The sequence below is a fragment of the Sus scrofa genome, chromosome 2 (genome assembly GCF_054392235.1).
Source record: "Sus scrofa isolate SSC_HxYL_T2T_F1_AM1 chromosome 2, Sscrofa_HxYL_maternal_Yorkshire_Landrace_v2.0, whole genome shotgun sequence".
Lineage (NCBI taxonomy): Eukaryota > Metazoa > Chordata > Mammalia > Artiodactyla > Suidae > Sus > Sus scrofa.
In genome coordinates, this window is record NC_139384.1 from 92328943 (window position 1) to 92347236 (window position 18294).

General features: G+C 48.6%; 1 protein-coding gene across 3 annotated transcripts in view; it reads left to right on the top strand.

The window, feature by feature from the left end:
- Window positions 1-18294, top strand: part of THOC3 (THO complex subunit 3) — a 291571-nt gene that overhangs the window by 204581 nt on the left and 68696 nt on the right. The gene's annotated exons all lie outside the window — the stretch shown is intronic.

An 18294-nucleotide genomic window follows, 5' to 3' on the forward strand; every position in this document is an offset into this window, starting at 1 on the left:
GGGAATAACAGGACCTTCTCAGCCACATTGTCATCAGGATAGAAGGAGTATAACAGTAGTAACTCACATCATTTGAGGGCTTACTCATTCTATTTATTTCTTCCAACAATCTTTGAAGGCAGGCACTAGAATCATGCATATTTTATAGATGAGAAACAGATTGAGAGAGAAGAACTGATTTGCCCAGAGTTGCACAGCTGGACCCTACAGCATCCAATGGTGGGAATTCGATAAGGGGATCTATAATAATGACAAACATTCACAGAATAACTGAAACCACAGGCCCCTTGGTCCTTGCTAAATACCAAGCTCACCCAGGGACAGTTACTGGGGCTATGACTGGCTTGGGAGGAGAGTGTGGCTCCATCCACCAGAGTTGGGGTGGCTTCTGGAAGTAGGCTGGTTTGGGGCAGAATAGCTTCCTCCCGAGAAGCCGCTGAGCTCACGAAATCTGATGTTCTGATCTGGAGAAATTGCTGTACCCCCCACCTCCATCCCAAATTTTCATTGCATCTTCCTCTTAGCTACATCCTCTTCCTTCCGTGGGAAGAGCTGCAGCAGCCATGCACGTTCTTTCAGCAGCAGCCTCTGACATTGCTGGAGCATCTGTAGCCTATGCTCCCGCCAAGGAAGGAAGGGTGGAGAGAGGCGTAGCATGGGGTGGCTCAGCATTGAACAGGCTGCATTTAAACTCTGGCTCTGACATCCACCAACTGGGGTGACCTTGGTCTGGTCACATTTCCTCTCCGAAGGCAGGAGCAATCACCACTTTGTTTCAAATGAAATAAAGTGTCAGTAAAAGCCCCTAGCACATAAGTGCTCAGAAATGCTTTCTCCTTCTTCCTCCCACTCCCCTTTCTTCCTGAGACATTTACTGAGAGCCTGCCTGGAACCAGATGTAGCAGAGGGAGGATAGGTTCTTTGGAATCCCCAAAGAGCTATAGCGTTTGGAGTTGGATACAAGGATCAGGGCTAATTCCAATATGAGGTCCCCTCTCCCATGCTCAGTTTCCTGATCTGGACATAATCATAGATCTCTTGCCAGGAAATGCACTGTCCTGGACTCCCTCAGCATGGAGCCCCCAGGTGAGTGACTATTTGACTCCTGGATGAGGATCTCTTAAGATTCAAGGAGGAGTTCCCATCGTGGCTCAGTGGTAACGAATCTGACTAGTAGCCATGAGAATGCTGGCTTGATCCCTGGCCTTACTCAGTGGGTTAAGGATCTGGCATTGCTGTGAGCTGAGGTGTAGGTCACAGATGTGGCTCGGATCCCATGTCACTATGGCTGTGGTGTAGGCTGGCAGCTGTAGCTCTGATTCGACCCCTAGCCTGGGAACCTCCATATGCCTTGGGTGTGGCCCTATAAAGACCAAAAAAAAAAAAAAAAAAAAAGATTCAAGGAAAGAAAGAGGTCTGTGGGTGGGGACTCTCCTTCTTGGCCTGGCTAAGGTTATGACTTAGCTGGGTGAGATTGGGAACCCTGGGGGTGCTGGGCCCTCATTTCCTGCTGTCAGAGCCAGGTGACATTCAGGGACTCATCAGGGAAGAGCTGGAGATATTTAGAGTAGGAGGGAGGGGACCATGGAAATATGGTGGGAGGCAGTAGTGGTGGAAAACTCAAGAGACTGTCCCAGTGCACAGCCAGTGAGGGCTGGGGCTGGGGCCAGCACTGGGAAGTGGAGGGGCAGCAGGGAGAGGTGGCCAGTCAGGCTTTCCCTGAGGGCTGGAAGAAAAGTAAGTTTATGGAGCAGACTTGGACCCACTGTACAGCAAGAGGATGATTTGCCAGAGAAGTAGTAATCTCCCTGTTGTTGGAGGCATTCAAGTAGATATTCATGACTGTCAGGCAGAGACGTGGAGGGGCTGAGACATCAGGAACATCAAGGACCCTTCTTGATTCTCTGTTTAAAAGATGCCAGATGATCCTCTGTTGGCTGACCTCGGCCTTGCAGAGAAGACCCCAGAGGGAGAAGCTTTGAGTTGGCTTAACAAGGACAAGGCACAGCAATCTTGGCAAAGCATCAACAATGCTTCCCTTTCCCCTTCTCAAGGATGGCAGCTGTTGACTCTCCTGCAGCTTAGCATCTGGTTCTCACAGATTCATGGAAGGTCATATTCTAGGAGGTAAGAGTAGCCAGAGAGCAGGTGGGCAGCTCCTTACCTAAGGGTGAAAGGACAGAGAAGGCCAAGGGGGCTCTGGGAAGGCACTTGGGTGAGGTGGCCCACTGCAGAGATCAGGATCCTATGGGAAGTGTTCTAAGCAGGACCAAGTGAGCTGACAGTGTGGAGCATCAAGGGCAGCTTCCCTGGAAAGTTGCATGAAACGGTTTTGAAAGATGGGGAAGATTGAGGAAAAGGAGAGAGACTTTGCCTACAGCCCCCAGAGAGACCAGTGCTGGAGGCTGCATTTGTCAATATCCACTTGGTTGCCACCGCAAGAAATGAGATTAAAGCCAAATGGGATTTTGCTGTTGTTATTGTTCACGTAATTGAGAAGTTCAGTGTTGGCTTCAGGCAGAGCTAGATGCAGATTCTCAGACAATGTTACGGTCTCCTTTATGACTCAAGCCTTCTTTCTCTATGTGTATTGTCTCAGAGGAGTTGGCCAAAGATGACAAGCAGCAGCCGATTATTCCCCAGTCACTCCGGAATAACTTACAAGTAAGGTCTCAGGTCCTGGCTTGGGTCACTCCCACCCCGAACCAGGCATGGAAGGCTCTGGTTGGCATCAGCTGGCTCATGTGCCAACCTCTGGGTTAAGAATGTGCAAAAGTATTTTCATAAGGAAAGCTGAGGTTCGGTTACCAGATGAGGGAGCGTGGATGTAGGCAGGGCATGAATACATGTCTGTGGCGGGCTGGGGGTCCTGATCCTGCAGACCAGCTTCTGAAACCTTTCCTTCTGACTCCTGCACACCCCTGGCTTCCTTGTCACTGCGCTTTGGCCCCCTGCACAGATGTTCCTTTTCTTGTCTGAGCATCCTCTTGGTGACCATAATGCCCCCCAGAGATGTCCACATCCTAATCCTTGGAACGTGTGATCTTCTATAGCACAAGGGACTTCCTGGATGTGATTAAGTGAAGGATCTCGACATGAGAAGATCTCTTGGAATACCTGGGTGGGCTTTCTATAATCACCTAGTCAGGTAAGGGTGCTAATAAGGAAGGAAGGGAGCAGGAGAGGCCAAGGAGGGGATCTGAGGGCAGAAGCAGAGACGGGAGGGATGCAGCTGGAGGCTGAGGGTCATGAGCCAAGGGATGCAGGCTGCCTCTAGAAGCTGTAAAGGTGGGGAAACAGATTCTGCCCTGGAGCCTCCTTGAGACCCATTTTGGACTTCCGACCCTCCAGAATGGTCAGTTAATACACTTGTATTGTTTTAAGCCATTAAGCTCGTGGGAATTTGTTACAGCAGCCACGGGGAATCAATATACCCCTTAGGACCTGGCATCCGACCTGAATCTCCTACTCCACACTGATTTCCTTCCATCCATTACCCAAAAGCAGAATCATCTCCCAGGAGCTCACCCAGAAAGGAAAGTTAGAATTCAGGTCTGTTCCTCTTGACCAGCCCCACCCCACACAGCAGGCTGAACCATGCTCTGGACTGTCCCTGTCATCCTCCTTTGGGACAACTGCCACCCACCTGGCAGGACTCAGCTTAAATGTCATCTCCCCTGAGGGGTTTTTCCTGTGTTCCTTCAACATGCTATCAGCCCCCCTTCCCTACACACTCCCTACCAGCTCAGATCACAGTGGGGTGTCATTGCACATTTTTATAGCCTCTAATGATCTTGAGCTCATTGAGGCCTTTGATGACGTCTGATTCATCAGTGTGTCACTGGTTCCCCTCACAGAGTCTGCACGTAGTAGGTGCTAAGTAAATATTTACTGAATGAGTGAATGACAGTAGATGCACCGCTAGGGATGTGGGGTAGGTCAGAGAGATGCCCCCCAAAAATGAGGTTGGACTTGACTGCTGCCCACTTCCGGCAAAATCCACTCTCACCCTGGTTCTTACCTCCCCTGTAGTTAGATGGGACCATGGGCTGAGTTTTGAATTTTGGCCAGTGAAATGCAGGCAGAAGCAATAGTCTCCCTTTGGGGGCTGAGGCTTTTAAGGAGCAGGTGTGGCCCTCCTCATTTTCTTTCCCTCCTAAAAATGGAAGGAGGAGTTCCCTTGTGGCTCAGCAGTTAACGAATCCGACTAGGAACCGTGAGGTTGTGGGTTCAATCCCTGGCCTCTCTCAGTGGGTTAAGGATCCGGTGTTGCCGTGAGCTGTGGTGTGGGTCACAGACACGGATCAGATAAGGTGTTGCTGTGGCTGTGGCATAGGCAGGCAGCTGTAGCTCCAATTGGACCCCTAGCCTGGGAAACTCCATATGCCGCGGGTGTGGCCCTAAGAAGCAAAAAACAAACAAACAAAAAACTAACTTGAAAGATGGAGACAAGGCTCTTGTTTTCAAGAGGATGTTGTTTATAAGTGGAGCCCGCTCCCCCATAGTGATGAAGAGGAAACTCCTACTGACCAGGAATCCAGGTTCAGGGCTGGAATGTGAAGAAGAAATCAAATTCGGATGTGTAGAGCCCTTTTTTATTTGGATCTGTGTTTCAGTGGCTTGTATTACTCTAATTAATACATGAATGGGTACCTGGAAGTGAGGGTGTTGCCATAACAACAAGCCTGAAATCTATGGCCTGGCCTGGGGTTGGGCAGCGGGTGGGGAGGATGGAGAGATCACAGGCAGGAAGGCTGGGGACTTGTGTCCTGCAGCTGAGAACAAGATGAACTGATTTTTTTTTTTTTTTTTGGCCACACCTTTGGCATGCAGAATTTTCTGAACCCAGTATTGAACCACACTACAGCAGTGACAATGCTGGATCCTTGACTTTTAGGCCACCAGGGAACTCCATGATGAACCGATGATATCACTGAGGCCCAGAGAAGCCAGGGGTCTGCCTGAGGTTGCACAGCAAATGGCAGGCAAGCTGCAATGAATTCCCAGGACTGTCTGTCCCAAGTTCCCACCCATCTCTCTCTCTTCCCATCCTCTCCATCCTCCATGAGTCTTGCCAGCTCTCAGGTACTCTGAAGGAGGAATCTTGCTTCCTGCCTGCAAATCTCCAACTTGCCATGCTCCACGCTGCAGGGCTGGACCCAGGGACATAAGAGGGAGTTCCAGGGGCCTGGACTCATTGTTGGACTGTGCCGTGGACTTTTGCTATTCTTTAGCCTCCCTACTCCTTTCTCCGGGAGATATGCTTCTCCTGAGTTCTGTGTGGGGTTGTCCTAGGGCTGCCCAGCAAGATGCAGGCCAGGCTAGGCCAGGGGGTGGTCTTACCTCAGGGTGAGATGCCAAAGGCCCCTCATCCCGGTGGGGGCAGCCTGGCAGAGAGTAGAAGCCTTCTCCCCAGTTGCGCCCCCACCCCAGAGCTCCTCTGGCATGGACTTGGGCTGAGCTCCACGCCCCCAGCACTCCCTTCATTTTTGTGAGCTACCTGACATCTTTCCAATAGACTCAGTTCCCTCAAGTCAGGGTTTAGGGCTTGCAGCCAAGCACTCTTGATGATGCAGATAGAAACTCTAGCGGAGAGCGGGAGAAAAAGTATTTCCCAGAGCCTTCCTCGGAGCAATGCAGGACACATTGGTGGAGCACCTGACTGTGTGCTGGCTCCTGTGCAGGCCGCTGGGGCTCCAGAGAGGCATGCAGCCTCTTTTGCAGCCTGGGAAGCTCACTGTCCATGGGCAAGGGCAGGAGACAGTGGAGGGACAGGCACCCATGTCAGTGCTTGGCTGCGTCTCCTGTGTAATCAACTCCCAACTGCTAATTCAATTGGCACCCCGAAGGGTTTGCTTCTGTTTCTTCTCATTTCCCCTAAAAAAAATCAATAAACTGTTCATGATGTCTTTAATAGAGACTAAATCAGAGCTTTTTATAACCATATTATGGGATTGGCATTTTCAACATTTTTTTCCCCTAAAGCTAAAGTTGGGTTAATGTGGCATCATTTGGGAGTCAGACAGCGGACTGAATCTATTGGTTAATGATGAATTAACCAATCGTCAACCTGCATTTGGCAGTTTATCATTTCTGGAGACTCCTGAGGGCATAGCAACAACCTTGCCGTTTAGAAGACCGAGGCTCAGGGAAAGGAAGGAATTTGCATAAATTCACACAGCTTGGATGGAAATGGCAGAGCTAGGGTTTGATCCTGGACCTGTCTGACGCTGTAGTCCTGGTTTTCTCATTGAACAGTGCAGAGGAGTAGCTGGAACTCAGAGCCGCAGGGTGGTGGGGCTGGGCAGGCAGAGATGCTTCTGCAGGGAAGAAGCCTTAGGGAAGGGCAGTTACGGGTCCTGCTGGATGAGCATATGTGTTCCCGCACTGCCCCCTGGTGGCCTTCCCATGCCTGGTCTCCAGGGTCTGGGAGTATGGAGCTTGGGAATTTCAGGCTGGTTGCAGCTGTGGGTGGGTTCCAGGAGAACTTTCTGAAGGGGTCACCCTGGCTTTTGGATATGTTTAAGCCTTCTGGAACAGGTAACAGATGTTCATGGATTTACTTATTTGTGGGAAACCTGTTCTTCCATTAATTTATTCAACAGGTCTCCAGAGACACCTGTATGCCCCAGGCCAAAATGCAGATGACAGCACAGCCCTTGCCCTTGTGGGGGAAGGGTACCCCAGCCTAGTGGGAGGATAGGACTCTCAGAGTGATACCATGATACAGCGATATATGGGCATGGCAAAGCCACTCCCAGAGCATCCTGGGAGCCTAAACTGGTCAGGAATGGGGAGTGGAAGGAGGGGCCAGGGAAAGGCTGGTCAAGGAAGGTAGCAGGTGGGGTGAGCATTGTAGGGGAGCTGGGGTCGCATGGGTACAGAAGGGAGAGGCAAGTCAGCTGTGAGACTTATGGTCCAGAGCTTCGGTGGATTCTCCACTTTCCAGGGCTCTGGAATCCATGTTGCATTTATTTTGCATTCTTTTCATTCAAGAGATCCACCCCAAATTGAGGAAGCTTTCAGGGTCTCCACCAAACCTAGAGGAGCCATGGTGGCAGCGGTGGCGGGAGAGGGGGGAACACAGAGGATAAAGTGATGGGGCAGAGAGCCACAGGTCAGCCCAGTCAGGGAGTATGGATTCTGGAGTTCCTGTTGTGGCTCAGCAGGTTAAGAACACGACTAGAATCCACAAGGATGCAGGTTTGATGCCTGGCCTCTCTCAGTGGCTTAAGGATCTGGCATTGCTGTGGCTGTGGTGTAGGCAGGCAGCTGCAGTTCCAATTTGACCCCTAGCCTGGGAACTTCCATGTGCCATGGGTGCAGCCATAAAAAGACAAAATAAACAAACAAACAAAAACCAGTGTGGATTCTGTCGTAAGGGCAATGAGGCCCCATTAACAGATTAAAATAGGAGAGTGGCCAGGCCACTCCTGAGTTGGAAAGTTCTCTTCAGAACCGGGAACTTTCCCAGTGCCTACCCCTGCCTCCCTCAGGCCCAGACAAGAGGGACCCCTGCCATGGTTCCCATGTGTTGAGAGACCCTGTCCTGCCCTCCAGCTGTGCTACCCCCCATGGGCAAGGAGTCGGGGCCCAGGAGGATGAGCCCCCCTGGAGCCCACTGCCAACCCCTCTGTCAGATCACCCCTGGAGAACTGGGACCTGAGTCCAGGATCTGTGCAGGCCTTGGCCCAGCTCCAACCTCCCAAGGGTGTTGATGGTGTATGTAGGGCTTGGCCCAAGGATGGCTACCTTAAGGGTGTGAGCAGGAGTTGGAGGTGGCCTAGTGGAGGGCAGCAGGCAGTTGGAGCAGCTATCAGGTAGGGGAGGATGGCTACCTCTGTGGCCTCTGTTCGTTGATCTTCATCCTCTCCACAATGATGTGTGAGCTCCTGCACTGTGCCCTGCACGGAACTCATGCAGGGCCAGGCCAGGCTGGCCTTCCTGGGTCAGATGTGCCCTGCAGCCCTGGGTGTTGCTGGTGGAAAGTGCCAAGAATGGGTCCTGAAGGTGAGTTGTGGGAGCCAGGCTGGGAATGTACACAGCAGGAGGGATATTCTGAGAGAAGCCAGGCAGGGGACAAGCTCCGGGCCAGACAGGGGAGGCAGAGTGCTGGAGCTGACCGTGCCTGGTGTAGAGACCCATGGGGGAGGGAAGAGTAAGGGGGAGGGCAAGACGCAGATGCCAGCACAGAGCGCCCTCTGCTCATATTTGGTGCCTGTGTGTGTAGCACAGGAGCAGGTCAAGTGGCTTAAGAGTCTAGGGCTGGGACCAAAACCCAAGGGGAGAGGGCACTCGGAGGGCTGGGGAGCCTTCCCTGGGGGTGCCCTATCTCTGGCAATCTGATTTCTGGGACACAGGCCAGACCTCCCGATTCCTCAAGAATGGGATTCCCACCATGTCTGCAGCCCCCAGGAGGCAGAGGGAGTCTCCCCAAAGGCGGGGAGGAGGCGCTTTCACTGGCCCAGCCTGATAATTAGATCCTTCAATTGCAATTACTTTTGCAATTAGCTCAGCTGGTAATTGGAACTGGAGGTGGTAATTTCTGCCCTTCACGGAAGCTCCCTTGGAATGGGGCTTTGCTCATCTGTCCGGGGTACAGGGTGGGTCTCTGGGAGCTCTGGGCTCTGTGGTGGGAGCCTTGTACACTCAGCCCAGGGCTGGGCTCTAAGTGAAGCATCTAGCATCTGCTGGAGCCCCCGGGGTGGGACATTTTGGGCCCAGCAATGGGGTGCTTTGCGTTCTCCCCTTGAGTATGGACTGGCCCACTGACTTGCTTCCAACCAATAGTCAAAAGTGATGTGTGACACTTCTGTGATAGGTGACAAAACGTTGACTTGCTGGCAGACTCTCTTTCTTGCCTCTGGCTTGCATGCTTTGATGAAATCACCTGCCAGGTAGGGGAGGCCCATGAGGCAAGGAAATGATCCACGGCTTGAGAGGGACAGGGCACAGCCCACTACCACGGAGTGAGCCTAGTCGGGCCTTCGGATGAGACCGTAGCCCCTGGGCTGACACACCTTAATCATAACCTCCTGAGACTGAAGCAGAAATCTCAGCCTGGCAGGTCCAGGATTCCTGACCCTAGAGACTAATAAGTGAGCTAATAAATGCCTGCTATTTTAAGGTGCTCAGTTTGGGAGTAATTTGTTATAGAGCATTAGGTAACAAGGACACAGACAAACTATTAAAATTCAATACTTTCTATCCTTTGACCTTGACATAGTATACCTAAAGACTCCCTGTGGAATTCCCCATCATGGCGCAGGGGAAATGAATCCTACTAGGAACCATGAGGTTGCAGGTTTGGTCCCTGGCCTCAATCAGTGGGTTAATGATCCGGCATTGCCCTGAGCTGTGGTGTAGTTTGCAGATGTGGCCCGAATCCAGCATTGCTGTGGCTCTGGCATAGGCTGGCCGCTGTAGCTCTGATTTGACCCCTAGCCTGGGAACCTCCAACTGCTGCGGATGCAGCCCTAAAAAGCAAAAAAACAAAACAAACAAACAAAAAAACCCAAAAAAACCCTTCCCTGGAAGGTGAATTTTTGGACTCTTTGGAGTTTTGCACCAGAATAGGGTGGGAGGGGAGAACTGGACTTTGGTGTGAGGCCACCCTCCTTCTGTTCCCACCCAGGCTCCACTCCCTCCACCCCAGGTCTTGTTTGTACTCAAGCGTTAAAACTCCATACAACTCCCCCTGCAAGTAGTCGCCCTGGGACCCCTCTGTAGAAGGGGCCTGGCCTGCCCTCTAGATGTTGGATCTGGCCGGAAGCCTGCACAGGCCCATCATTTGGCTGAGGAAATCCAGGGGTCAAATTCCCCCAGGCATGCTTTACAAGGGGAGGAGACACGTCCTCTTGACCCCAGAGACTCCTGACGCCAGGGAGCTGCAGCTGGAGGGCCAAGAGAGGATTTTACAAGGCACAGGAATCAAGGCAGGGGCCTCCCCTTGCCTGGAGTCCAGGGTGGTTTTGGAAGAGCCCCTTGTCCCACCTTCTCCAATGGGTCATGTGCCCCAGGGACATAAAGCCATCCCGGAGAGACAGGAAGAGGTAGAGGGCATGAAAAAATACCAGTCAGGGGTGAGGGCTGGTGTCACACATCTGCTCCCTCCTCCCTGATTCAATACTCATTGGAGGGGTCCACTCTGTGCCAACTCTTGCCAGACCAAGGGTTTGAAGGACATGGCCCCTGTTTTCCTAGTGAATCAGGGAAGACATAGGTCGAAGTGGACCCAGCTCTTCTTCCCAAGGCTGCAGACATGTCCTCAAAAAGCCATGCTCAGCAGAGGTTTTGGTTCTCCAGACCTCATTCAATTAGGATTCACTGAGTACCCATTCTGTGCCAGGAGCTGGGTATTAAGCAGGAAAGGATTTATTCGCATAGGGGTTATTAGAAAGCTCACAGATTCGTGGCAGAACAGGCTGGCAGGAGCTGTGGCTGTGGCCGCCCACCGCTTTCTGCACAGAGCTTCTTTTTAAATGAAAGGTGCTTCCTGCCTTTGATGGGGAAAGTCTTAGTCACATGCCTGCACCTGAGGGGCGAAGAAGGCTGGCAAAGGCGGCTGTTTGCATTCTCCCTTGGGCAGGAGGAATTCACAATAAGGGAAGCCACCTGAAAAGGGAGAGGGTGCCCACAGGTTTGGGCAACCATGATTGACAGCTGCCTGCGGGGCAAGAAATAGACTGAATAGACAGAAGAACAAGTTTAGTGGGAGTAAACCCAGCAGCCTTAACTCAGCAGTGCACGAAAGTGACGCATTTACATTTTCTCCTAATAGCATGTCACTTTTGTTTTTGGAGACCCCTGGTTGGAAGAAGAAGGATGGATCTGATCTTGCCAAATAAAGGATTTCAATCCTTTCCAATTCTTTCCAAGTCGTGTTCTATTTAAACATTGGGTAAATATTTAAACAACCCCATGAGGGCTCCTATAGCAGTTTCTGCAGTTTATAACCTCCAGCTCAGGCTTTCTGGCCCTTCTGGGCCTTCTGTCCCTTCTCACTGCTTTAGTCACCCTCCCCCTGTCTAGCTTCTGCCTGCGTATTATTCCAGAATAAAAATAAGACTGCAAAATCAAAACTAATCAATGTTTATATTTAAACATATTCTGCAAGCAGGAATATTATGCCAGCTGGTGAACTGCAATTGAATTCAATACTAATAAAGTCATTTAAGGTAGGGTCCGAAAACATCTTCTGATAAAGTGCAGAATAAGTCCCCCCAGGTTAGCATTTTTTCATCATTCATCAAACTACAGGATTATCTTAGACCTAGACACCTTGACGACCTTTATTTGGTGATATGTGAAATAGTTATTTATTTTAAAATCGTGGGAGTTTTAAAGTAAATATTTACTGGGTACCAAATAAGTGCCGGGCACTGTGGGGACATTATCTCATTCTATCATGACCTGATCCTTACACTAATGGCCACTCCCATTTTACAGTTGGGGCAACTGAGGTGTAAACGAATAAATAACACGCCCTAAAGTTCCATTAGAACTTGATCAGCAGCGCAATTCAGGTCTTAGGGTTTTGACTGAGAGAGGAGTGGGGTCCCTCGTGGTAAAAGCCTTGAGACCCACAGCTTGCATATTTGCTTTCTCCTCTTACCTTGGGTCAAAATAGAATTTGACTTTGTCAACAATGAAACAATGTGGGCCTGACCACAGTTTCAGGGAGGTGAGAACAAGAGCCTTCACTCCCGCCCCATGGCTCTAAGATGATCTTGGTGTGGTTCAATTTCTTGTGCTTGAAAAAGGCGGTAATGCTATTTGATAACCGCACTTGCTATCCATGGCAGATCAAAATGGATACTTCTGGATGATCAAAAATTGAAATGAGGATCTTTTTAAAAATAGTTGATGATGTGTGGACATGAGGATATGAAATCCCTGTTGAGATCTCTTCTTTGCCCCTAAGGGGTTACCATGGATACCAGCAGTGAATGGATGACCCACAAGACAGCTCGAAATCAGAACATTCCTGGTATTTCTTAGTGCCAGGTCATCACAGCCTGGGGCAAAGATTCCACGAAGCCAAATAGGTTGGATGGCTGTTGCCCCTAGGTAGTAAAAGGAGGCTCCTATTAGTACAATTTCCCATGGAGTTTGGTGGGTCATGCAGAGGCGAAGTGGGTCTTGTTGCCAGGCTGGACGGCTGATGTGTATCATGACCCCAGCCTGCCCCAGAGACTCTGGCGCATGGCAAGTGACCGCAGAGAAAGGACACAGTATCCTGGAGATAAAGGAAGTCAGAGGGGGGCAGGAATGGTTCTTACCCTCTCCTGCCAGGTCCTGGGGAGCCCAGATGGGTTTGGCAGGTGGAGCCGGGTTTCCATAGCCCAATATCAATCTCATCTCAGAAATGGGGTGAGTGGGACTGCCTGTCCCTTTAAGAGATGGTCTCCAAGTACATAGCTATTTTTACTTTACTTTACAGTGGGTGAAATCAACACATGCCTTCCCTTTCTGTCTTGAGGGATTCCTAACATCAGAAGCTGTGACCATGGAGAATATTCCATCTTAAAATAATTTCTGTATAATCATGAGTTGAGGTGAGCTGCAGTCAACAGGCTATACTTTATATAGATATTTTAAATGTTGTTTCTTGTAGATATTTCAGTAAGCATTTATTGATTCTTTAATTTACATTTTTATTTTCATATTTTGGAGGCTCTGAATTTATTTTCAGGTCCCCAGTATCTTTGTACGTCTTGGAAATTTTTGTCCTCACTGTGTCCAATGAACCGGATGACCCTGCCAGCAGCATTGCAGTGGCTGTGGTTAGAAACCCAGCATTCTGTCAAAGTACAACGTTTAAAAGATTAAAAACATGACTCAAGAATTCCCGTTGTGGCTCAGTGGGTTAAGAACCTGACCTAGTATCCATGAGGATGCGGGTTCAATCCCCGGCCTCGTTCAGTGGGTTAAGGATGGCTTAAGTGGGTTAAGCTGTAAGGTAGGGATGCAGCTGTGGTGTAGGTCACGGATGTGGCTCAGGTCCTATGTTGCTATGGCTGTGGCATAGACCTGCATCTGCAGCTCCAATTCAACCCCTAGCCTGGGAAATTCCATATGCTGCAGGTGCGGCCCTAAAAAGAAAAAAAAAAAATGACTCATACAAATGTATAGTCAACACACGACAGATTAATTTAAACCCATTAGTGAGGGGAAAAACAGAAGGTAAAGTTGGATCAAAGAAGTATCTGAGAGATAGCTGTAGATGTAGAAAGGAAGAATCTTGAAATAAGATTGCTAAGTTAAACACAAAATTAATTGGTGTTCCACCAAACAATAAACCAAAACCTTTGGCTTTACCTTTTCTGCTGGGCAGAAATCCTTTGCATTTCTCCTGAGTCAGAAGAAAATTATTTGCAACTTATCACTCTTATACAAGTTAATGTGTGACTTGCAGAATCTGGTCCCTAATCAATTGTAAATAGTAAATCAAACGAAGGGACATTCCTCTAGCGAATCAGATAATCCTGGCCAGGCCTGCTAAGTACACTCCTATGTGACCCTCAGAGGACATGCTGGTACCCTTTAGCCTTATTCCCAAGTTTTGAGTAAAATCTCCAATAGAAAAGGGCTTTTCTGAGCAAATCTACCAGGATCAAGGCTGGCCCTAGCTGCTTGGGTACCCAGGCAGGTAAATAGTTTGGCATCCCTTCAAATCTAGGTCTTTCAATCTCTGTTTCACATTTATGCATCTGGGTCAGGGGAAAATTTATTTTGCTGTTGGTAAGAACTATGAACAGAAATTTGCCTACTCCTTCCTGTCCCGGCAGAGTCAGTTCTGAAAATATGCTGCAAACATTTCCCATTTTGTGTATGTGTGTGTGTGTGTACGGTTCCTTTCCTAGGTTGCCTTTGGGAAGTATCCAAATCAAATAACTTAGTGGGAGGTATAGTAAAGAGTTTTAATTTTAGGTAATAAGTTGTTTTTTTATTGGTAAGCGCATGATTTTTATTGGTAAGCTGAAAAAATGACCACTGGGGTTTTGAATTTCAGCAGATATCACTGTAGACTCCAAGTGCTCTCTGACTGCAGGTATATATGGCAAAATATCCAGAATTGGCCAATCCATGGAGAACAGAAAGGCAATGAGTATTGTCAGAGCTAGGGGAGTGTCTGCCAGTGGGCATGGGGTTTCTTTTGGGGTGATGAAAACGTTCTGGAATTAGTGGTGATGGTTGCACAACTTTGTGAATATACTAAAAATTACTGAATTGCATACTTTTTTTTTTTTTTTGGTCTTTTTTTTTTGCTATTTCTTTGCGCTGCTCCCGTGGCATATGGAGGTTCCCAGGCTAGGGGTCGAATCAGAGCTGTAGCCACCGGCCTACGCCAGAGCCATAGCAACGCAGGATCCGAGCCGTGTCTGCAACCTACACCACAGCTCACGGCAACGCCGGATCGTTAACCCACTGAGCAAGGGCAGGGACCGAACCCACAACCTCATGGTTCCTAGAGCAAGGGCAGGGACCGAATCCACAGCCTCATGGTTCCTAGTCGGATTCGTTAACCACTGCGCCACGATGGGAACTCCTGAATTGCATACTTTAAAATGCATGTGAATTATATCTCAATGAATGTATGTGAATCATTCTGTGGTATGTGAATTATATCATTTAAGAAAGTAAAAACCCAAAGAAAGGTCAGCACAGCAAGAGATTTTTTTTTTTAATTCCAAAAGAGGGTGCCATTAATTTTGTTGCAAGTGTAGGGTCACTGCACATTTTGCCAGCTAAGAGAAAAAATGGCCCGGATATCTGAGTGGACACATTTGTGGCTTATTTCCACGATGTTTCAGAGCTCCCTACCCTGCCTGGCTGACTCAAACTATAATTCAGCTGGAGCTGAGCCTATCTTTAGTGACCTATTTCTGAGGATACAGTCTCCAAGAACAGAGACCACCCCCCCATCTCCTCTTCTCACATGTAATATGAGTCTAAACTTTTTCAGGCTGTTTGAAACACCTGCTTAGATTCACCCAGTGCTTTAGCATTTGATGCTGTGTGAGGCCTGATCCTCAACTTGGAAATTTCTATTACATTGTGTCTGGCATTGTGGGGCAGCCATTTTCTGGAGGGTGTAACCAGGAAGAAAATCTACCTGAAATAATTATGTCTCTGTGTATCCATCGGATACTCTTACTCATTATATCTCTTAATGCTATCAAGTAGATTTTATGAACCCTGTGTAACCGAAATGACATCTGAGGCTCCCAGCCCCTTGTGATCTGGACAAGGTTGGTTTGATCCCACTCATTCATTCCCATCTAGGAGGTCCACAGCCCTCCCCAAGACTCTGGTAACTTCCCAAAGGGCTCAAGTTCTCAGATTCTCATCGTCTTCCCCTGCCTCTGGGTACCTACCTCCTCTAGGGTCCCTTCTGTCCTGAACCCAGATGTGAAACTCCACCCTCTTCTTAGATTTCCCCCCAAAGCCCCTCATCTGACATATGCATGAGGACAGTGGACTTCTCTGGAGATCTTTTTGTAGGAAGAGAGGTGGCGAAGGGTTTGCATCGTATCACGAAAATAACATGAACACTAGGCACTCCCTTTTCCTCGAAGTGTCATTTTGGGAATGTGCATGGTCCCTGTCTTGGTGGCTCTCGTCTCGTTCCTCTTTTCCCATCCCTCCTCCTCACCATCTGCCACTCCAGACTGTGCCTCAGGAACTCCAAATTCTTCTTCCATCATTATGCAGATAAATTCGTTTTCAGACTCATCCAGGTGCACAACAGAAAAAAAAAGGGGAACCCAGTTAACAATGAAGGGGCCTTCTCTTTAAAAGGCCATTTAGGTTAGAATAGTGTAAAGGAAAATGTATGCAGCACCATTTCATGGATGGGAAAATGAGGGTCAGAGAGGACTGTACCTGTCACTCTCAATGTCCTATTGGGCTCAGCCCACTAGGTCAGATGTACCCCAAGGCCCTGGGAAAAAGACTTGGAGTAAACTCAGAATTCTCTTCATCCCTAAATCTCTATGAGATGTTGGGTGTCCAGGTTAGCTCTGGTTTGGTCTCCCATCCTGGACTGAGCTCCCAGGGTGGTGAGGGAGTTCCCCAACTTTGGGGGAGGGGTAGCTTGCCAGGGCTTGGCATCTCAAAAGCTCAGAATTGACAGAGTAAGAAGGCGCAGCCATTCAGAGTGGGGTGGGTACATCTCATGGCTGGAACCTACTTCCACATGGGAGCACCAAGGGAACATGGCCTAGATCTGGCAAGGCTGTGAATGCCAAGCCAGGGAACCTGGTCTGTATCTATGAGTGATAGAAGCCACGCAGGTGTTTGAGCACAAGAGTGCTTAGAATGACTTGCTTTTTAGTAGTAGCCACTGTGGACATTTATTGAGCATGGACTAATATCTAAGTTCTTTTATTGCATTGTTCTAAGTACCTTGCAAGTATGATTTCATTGACTCCCCCAACAACCCTGGGAGATGCTGTAATTATCCCCATCTTATGCTTGGAGAAACTAGTGTGCAAGGAGGTAGAAAAAGCACAAGTGGATGGTGGGGAGCCAGGCCCCCCTAGTGTTGGTGGTGGGACCTAGAATGAGCCGCACCTCTCAGGAGTACTATTCAACAACACATATGCTCCAGATCCAGAGTTACACATACGCATACTAGACACACACACTCCAACAACAACAACACAACTTGCAGATGTGCATAAAGAAACACTGTTTCAGATGATCAGCATATTATTATTATTTTAATTGAAGTATAGCTGATTTTATAATGTGTTTGTTTCAGGTGTACAGCAAAGTGATTCAAATGAGCTTATTTACAAATCAGAAACAGACTCACAGACATAGAAAACAAATGGTTACCAAAGGGGAAAGTGGAGAGATAGATAAATTAGGAGGATGGAATTAACAGACACACTATATAAACTAGATAAACAACAAGGACCTATTGTATTGTGCAAGGAAGTATATTCAGTATCTTATAATAACCTATAATGGAAAAGCATTTTTTAATTAATTAATTAATTTATTTATTTATTATAGCCAGAGGTGCAGCATATGGAAGTTCCCAGGGGCAAGGAGTCAAATTGGAGCTGCAACTGCCAGCCTACACCACAGCCACAGCAACACTGGATCCGAGCTGCAGCTTTAGGAAATGCCAGATCCTTAACCCACTGAAAGAAGCCAGGGATCAAACCTGCATCCTCATGGGCACTGTGTCAAGTTCTTAACCTGCTGAGCCACAACAGGGACTCCAGCATATTATTATCTAAAAAGCCAAAAATTAGGGAGTCCCTGTCGTGGTGCAACAGAAACGATAAATGAATCCGACTAGGAATCATGAGATTGCGTGTTTGATCCCTGGCCTTGCTCAGCAGGTTAAGGATGCAGCATTGCCGTGAGCTGTGGTGTAGGTCTCAGATGCGGCTCGGATCTGGCATTGCTGTGACTGTGGTGTAGGCTGGCAGCTGTAGCTTCTATTTCACACCTAGCCTGGGGATTTCCATATGCTGCAGGTGTGGCCCTAAAAAGCAAATAAATAAATAAATAAAATAAAAAGCCGAAAAGTAGAAACAATTCAGATGGCCCCAGCTAGGGGAACAGCTAAATGGAATGTGGTTGAACTTTGAAGACAAATTATTAAATTCGGTTCCTGAGGTTCATCAGAACTGTTATGTTGAAAACCAAACAACACTGAGCCAAACACCATCCAGCACACTTGGTAGCAGTGATTGCCTTGCGAATCCCTAGAGAAAAAGGATGGGGGTGGTCCAAGGAACTCTGGCTTTCTCTGTAAGGTCACAATTTTGAAAAGAGGTGATTTCTGATGATCACTTAATCCTTAAAAGTGAATTTCATCATATGAATGATAAAATGGATTTTGGAGACAAGCAGGTCTGGGTTGGAATTCCAGTGATATCACCTCCCTAGATTTTTCACTTTGGGCATCCTTGTCCCTCTTCAGACCCCAGATGGTGGGGATACTGTCCTTTACCTGTACCCAGTGGAAAAACTGGACCAGTGCCAGTAGAGGGGCTGACGTAACGTCTGGGTGCATGGAAGGGCTTGTGTATGTCAGCTGAAAGTGAAGGACAGGTTTATCTGGGAGTCACACAGCCCAGATGGCAGGTCCCTCTGGAGCCCTATTTCCTTGGGAATCCTGCCAGGCCCACCAGGGACATGAAAGCCCTGACAAAGCTCCAGGGAGTGAAGAGCGTGATCCAGCCAAGCCTGTGCCTTGTCTCACGTGGTGGCATCTCAGGGCACAAGAACAGGTTATTCTGTGTGACCCTGAGTGGGAAGGTTGGGGAC